Here is a 6,921-nt window from a genome sequence, read left to right as displayed (position 1 = left end):
GATTAAGTATATAGTATATAAAATATTATATATAGCACCCAAATCTTATAGTCAGGCAGATAGAAATAAATTGACCGCAAATGACACGCAAAAGGTGCCGACCGAAAATGTGCCGACCGCAAATGTGCCGGAACCGATATTAATATGTTGGGATGGTTAATGGAAACTAGGTAATAACTAATAACTAATAGAGACAGTAATTTTCAATTTTCTTATTATATTTTAAAATAACAATAATCATATTAATTTGTGGCTTTAAAGTAAATCTTTGCACACGGGCCCAAGAGTTACGACATTGAATAGGGATTTTAATTTTTAAAAAAAAAATGAATAAAAACTCATAAAATATATTTTTATACTTATTATAGTCCATATTTCTGTTTTTCTCGAATGTATGTATGTATATATGTATCCAAAGCCAAGATATATTTTTACATTCAAATTTAAGATTACAGCAGAAATGGAATACACCATAGGTGTAAAATAGTATTGGTAACCTTCTCAACTCCAACATCAGAAAATTATTTTTGTTTCAAATAAATTCTGATACGGAATACGAATACCTATGATTTTGTGTATGTTATAACCTATATACATTTCAACATATTATTATTGATTACCTGTCTATTTACCTATATACTTAAATATTAATGTTCATCATGACATAAATCCGGTTTGAAGAGCTGTCAAAAAAATTGCTTCTAAAATATAATACTATTTGCTTATAAATTCAATACATTATTAAAGGATATAGAGATAAATAAATTATTTAATCCAATCACTACAACAGGTAAGAAGTTAATTGATTTCAAAGTACTTCAAAATACTTGATACAAAAAACTTTTGTCAGAACTCGAGTACTTATACTTGCCGAGTATTTGCTGTCAAAATATTTTAATGTTAACTTTATGAACAATGGAAACAATACGCATTTTAGTTTTCTGCGGATTGCGAACTTGGTCTGTTACAGTGAATTATTATGACGTATTCGGCGTGGAGTAACCTGAATCTAACATATTATGTTGGAAAAGTAATCGGTTTCTTTCCATTCGCCGGAAACCACAAGAGCTTATCGTTTTGCTATTCAATAATTGTATGGATATTATTAGGTTTCACTGGTGTTTTAACTAATATTGAATTATTCAAATATACTAGTTCTATACCATCTACACAAAGACTGTTAAAATATGTAAATTGTTTATTAATTTTGTCAAGTATCTATGTTTAAACATTAAATCAAATTGATGATTACAAATTAACAACCATAATCTCTAATTTCAGGTTATTTTATTCGAGACACACGTTAACTCAATCGTGTTGGTTATTAACGTAATACTTTCAGCATATAGGAGTAAACAGTTTTTTAAAATACTTGATTCGTTTTATCAATTTGACAAATTTACACTACAAATGCAATGCCCGTCGAACTATAAGGCACAACAATTTTACTTAGTATTCGTATTACTTGTTGGGACTTACCATGTATCTGTCATGAGGTTTTTTTTTAACAATTATTTTATTGTACTATTTATATGGAGTTTGGTCTGTTTATTGACAATGATAGCAGTATCACAATATATTGTATGTATAAGAATGTTAAGAGACAGATACAAACTGGCCACATTGTATTTGAAAACAGTAAGTACCTTATTCAAATAACAAAATATAATATTATCTAACGGTTTATCGAACCAAAATACCGGCGGGTGTATAATCAGGGGGGGGTCAAACTTATGATTTTTTTTATTCCGATCTGACCAGTGATCTATTTTGTGATCTGACCAACGACTATGACCATAATCGTCATGTCTCATACAGTCATACGTATCGCGTGATTGATACAACAGTACAGTTACAAATTCACAACTCACAGCGCTGAACTACATAAAAATGAAATAAAATGTTTGTTGTTATTTAAACAGGGATCAAAACCGTTTCAAATTTTAATGATTACGGTTTTAGTTCTTGAGAACGGTTTTCTAAATTTTCTGGTTTTGGTTTAGGTTTTAAGATCGATTTTTAAAAATTTTGGTTTTGATCTCGGTTTTAAAAAAGGTTTTTCAAATATTTTATCGGTTTAAACTGTTTAAAGAACGGTTTTAGAAAATTTTCTGTTTTAGTTTTTGGAACGGTTTTTAAAAATTCCATTTTATTTTCCTGTCTAATTACTGTAGACTCGATTTTTATTATCTATTAACTATTATAAGGGCCGAGTCTAAAGCCCTGAAATATGGCTACTTTGTATAATTATAGTGTACAATATACGATATAACAAATTTAAGTTCAGCAGAACGTGTTATTAACTTAAATATATTGAATATTTTGTACCTAATTTAGGTGCCTCGTGCCTACTTTTGCATTCGACATAATATTATGTTGTCATATTATGGTTGAGATCATTATTCGATCACATTAATATTTAGTTGTATATTACAATAACATCACACTATATTATTTGTATTTGCAATTTTGAATCATAAGTTAAGTAATAATATTTATATTAATATTTCGTAATACTCAGTAATTGCATCGGGATTTTTATCAATAAATCCGAACATAATAATTTCTTCGTATAAAAATAGTAGAATTACAAATAATATAATTAACTTTATGGAATTCAAAGAAACCGACATCAGTTTCAAATTTTAATCGGTTTTTCAAGAATGGTACAAGAACGGTTTTTCAATTCTATAGTTTCGGCTTGGGTTTTGAAAATGGTTTTTTAAGGTCTTAGGTTTCGGTTACGGTTTTTTAACTGGTGTTTAAAAGCTTTTGGTTCCGGTTCCAGTCCGGTGTTCAGAAATTAGAAAACCGTGGTTTTAACCGGTTTTCCAAAAAACCAGTCTTACAAGTGCGTAACATATCAAATTATACGCAAAGCAGAGCACGTGTAGCTCCGTTAGCTTAAAAATTAGAGTGAATTGACCTCTTATAAAATCTAAAGGTAAAATTATTATCTAGAAAACCTCATGGGCTTTTTATTATATTTTAATTTTTAAGCGAGTTATAAGTACTTTAAAATGCACAAACAATTTACAATTTTAAAATACTCATAGCTCGCTTTAAAATTAAAATAAAATAAAAAAGCCCATGAGGTTATCTAGATCTTACCTTTAGATCTTATAAGAGGTCAATTCACTGTAATTTTTAAGCTAACGGAGCTACACGTGTTCTGCTTTGCGTATAATTTGCTATGTTACGCACTTGTAAGACGGAGACAACACATGCGGGTATCACGTCCTCTTAATAAAGTAGTGCAATACAAATAACGTTACTTTTATTTATCATTTTTTTTAACTATACTCAATTCATACGATTCAATTATTATGTATATATTTTACAATCATAAAATCTATAGTGATAATAGACCAATTATGTACAAATGTACAATCATCTCACCTATATGGCTTCTATAATAGGTCTTATGTCTTAAGTCATAAATCATAATTAATTTTAATTACATATTATTTTTTAAACTGAACTCTTTTCTTTCTGCTAATAAAATGATAACATTTATTCCTGGAATGTTTAATAATATTATTAACTATCATCGGAACGAAAATAAATATAATTGATTTTTAATTTTTCTGGAATATCATCCTATCGGCTTGTTTTTATGAAAAACTATTATTTTAATAACTTGGAAAATAACTCGTTACTTCATAGAAATTACTTTTAAAAAGTAATTATGTTACAATTGCGTTACTCAAAGTAAAACGTAATGAAATTACTGCTGCGTTACTGAAAAAGTAATTGCGTTACAGTAATTTGTAATTTACGTTACGTTACTACCAAACAGTGGTGGTTAAACGGGGGGGGGTGAGGGGGATAGACCCCCCCATGAATTTTTTTTCAATATTTATAACAATTTATAATTAAATATATTGTATAATGCATTAAATTTTGTTCTATTTTTTTTTCTAAAAATAAATTATCAAATATTGTAAATTTCGACAGAATGTCAGAATATGTTTATACGTGTTTATATGACACAACTATATTATTAATTATTATCTAGACTCATATCTAGGAGCTAGGATATTATTGTCATTATTAAATATTAATATTTAGTTGCTTACACAAAATATAATATGGGAATTATCCCCCTCGATCATCGAGAATTCTCAATAACAACTAGCTCTACACTTTCCCAGAACATTGGCCTATACGGGCGATAGTACGATCGGTGGATATATTTTACAATATTACGTACCATCAGCCCCAGGTAATTAGTTAGTTGAAAACTTGAAATATCGTTTGCTTATCATTTGTCATAACTTATAATATTTGGTTATCACCGTGATTCGTCTTTACTCTTTCGTACTCGTGTTTTTTACTGTAGGTCCGTGTAGTACTATTTTACTTACTATTATACGGTCGGTGTCTTTTGTAATATTGACTATTTTGTCTATTTTACATTTTCACAATTACTATGTCTATAAAAGGAAAATTACTAGCTATTTTGATGCAAATTGCTCTACTTCTAAACGCTCGGCGGATGAAAAAATAAGTAAGATTACTAATATCGTTACAGAAAATCAAGTTGTCGACGTAGCGATAATATTTATTCTATGGCTGTTCATTGTGGGGTTATAATTTATAAATATAACATCCAACGAAGTACTGGACGAATTAGCAAAAAAAAAACAAAAAAATAGATATACCTACTAATATAATAAAAATATTGTTAATACTATAATATATTTATAAAGTCTGTATGTTAAATGGACATTTTACCCCTGATTGTTTTCGGTGTAGTATGATATTGACAATTATGGGCAAAATATTTAATAATAAAATAATACATTTTTCATATTAAATAATAAAGTATTATTATAAAATAAAAAACTTTTAAAAATAATGGGGGTGAAATGTTCGCATCAAAAATGTATATGGGGAAAATGTCCTACTACACCGAAAATAGTCCGGGGGGGAATGGTCGGGGTGAATGTCCGTGATTCAGTCTGTATACCTAAGTTATAAATAAAGTTTGTATTTACCACATTTTATAAATTGATATTAGACATAACCATAAATTATATTTTTAATGATAAAATAATGCATAAAATTATGTTAAAAAATTATGTTAAACAATCAGCTGTATCCCCCCCCCCCCCCTATGACAAAATAATTTGACCACCACTGCTACCAAACAGTATACAGTATACAGTATATTATTGTACAGATAACTAAAATAAATAAATTTAATTCTTACATAGGTACAATATGTTGGCTTACACCACACCATACTAACAAGTAACACTGATACATAACAATATAACATAACATAATTTTAAATGTACACAGATTAAAAATGAATATTCTTAATTTTTACAAATTTATCAGTCTCGTCATATTTGGTTTAAAATAATAATAATTGTGAACAAAAAAACACTTAATTGTTTGTTAATTTTAGGTATTTGCCGTTCAACTACTACGGGAAAATGTTTGTATCCAACCGAAGTACACTATTTATTTATCAAACTGCGGAATTTGACAGAGGAAATCAAAACATATTATGCTTTTCACGCATTACTCATCATCATTGAATCAGTTTTACTCATTGCTTCGAACGTAACAAAATTAGCATTTAACTACACTAACAATATTGACACAGTATTTGCATACAACAAATTGCTTTTAGTTTTTTGTATTTTGAAGATGATATTTATATTTTTCATAGTTCGAGAAGCACATAATACAATACAAGAAGTAAGTTTTATAATAAATTATTTTATTATTTAGTTCATTAGTTGTTTATTTTACACAGTTATTAAATTGTTTTATATACCTAAAACAATATAAAAAATATTAAAATTAAAATTGCCGTACCATTATAAAATTCTTATTTTAAATAGTTATAAAAAAACACCTTTAGTCCAGAAATAATTGAAATATTTTAGATATAGACAAAAATGTATTACCTATAGTTAAAGTTAAAACAGAATAAAATTATCTTCAATAAATTGAAATTTGTAAAACATTAAGTCATAGATACATATTTAAATTGTTATCAAAAACAATATTATTAAGTGATATATAGTCATGATTTGAGTAAATTATAATTGATATAAAAATAATCAAATAAATATTCATAAATATGATTAGATCTATTACTAAAGTCTATAAATGGCTGGAATTTCGATGCGTTTTGCATTGTTTACCGAATTTAACTATGCAGTGCACTCGCTTTATAACATATAAGTTGTATAATACGTTTTGCGTATTTTTGAATCAGAATAACAAGTTTTTTTTTTGAATATTTGGACAGTTTTAAATTTTATGGTCATATTTTCATTGTTTTAGATCATTTTACAACTGAGTTTATTGAACACTAAAATCAGGTTTATTTAAAAAAAAAATTTAACTTAAAAATATGATATTATTTTACATTTTTTTAGAATAAAAAAATTCAATTTTTTAAACTGATAACGAAAATCTTTCTTAGACAGTTATAATATTCATTAGGTATACGTTTGTTTTAAATAAAACTACTAAACAATTCCAAATGTTAAGTCTATATTTTGATTTTAACTGGCATATGAAGTCTACATTTCTTAAATAAAACTTTCTCAAATTTTGGTATTATTAAAACACATTCAAAATTTAATAGAATGAACTTCTAGAAAACCATTATCACTTACAATTCTTAAGTCACAAGACATTTCTAATTTTACACAAATTAAATTATTTTTTAAGAATTAAAATATTAAAATTTCAAAAGTAGTTTTGTACCTATTATTATATAAGATGTAACACATTAATTAACTATAAAATTGACTATAATTCGTGTTTTTGTTTAAATAATACAACTTTAAATTTTATCACAAGTAAATCATGACAGTTATTACTTATTTGAATTTTCTATATTCATCTGGAAATTTGTTATTTATAAAAATATAAAATTCATTAACATAGTCT

At 26.6% G+C, this 6,921-nt stretch overlaps 1 long non-coding RNA gene across 1 annotated transcript in view; it reads left to right on the top strand.

Moving 5' to 3' along the window:
- Window positions 1-5,375: 5,375 nt before the first annotated feature.
- LOC107883491 overlaps window positions 5,376-6,921 on the top strand; it is a 2,349-nt gene continuing 803 nt past the window's right edge. Inside the window, exon 1 of the long non-coding RNA XR_001679328.2 lies at window positions 5,376-5,712. This is a non-coding gene — a long non-coding RNA (uncharacterized LOC107883491). The remainder of the gene's footprint in view (window positions 5,713-6,921) is intronic.

Source organism: Acyrthosiphon pisum, chromosome A1 (genome assembly GCF_005508785.2).
Source record: "Acyrthosiphon pisum isolate AL4f chromosome A1, pea_aphid_22Mar2018_4r6ur, whole genome shotgun sequence".
Classification (NCBI taxonomy): domain Eukaryota; kingdom Metazoa; phylum Arthropoda; class Insecta; order Hemiptera; family Aphididae; genus Acyrthosiphon; species Acyrthosiphon pisum.
The sequence above is the reverse complement of the archived record's forward strand: the minus strand, read 5'-3'. Positions and strand labels throughout refer to the sequence as shown.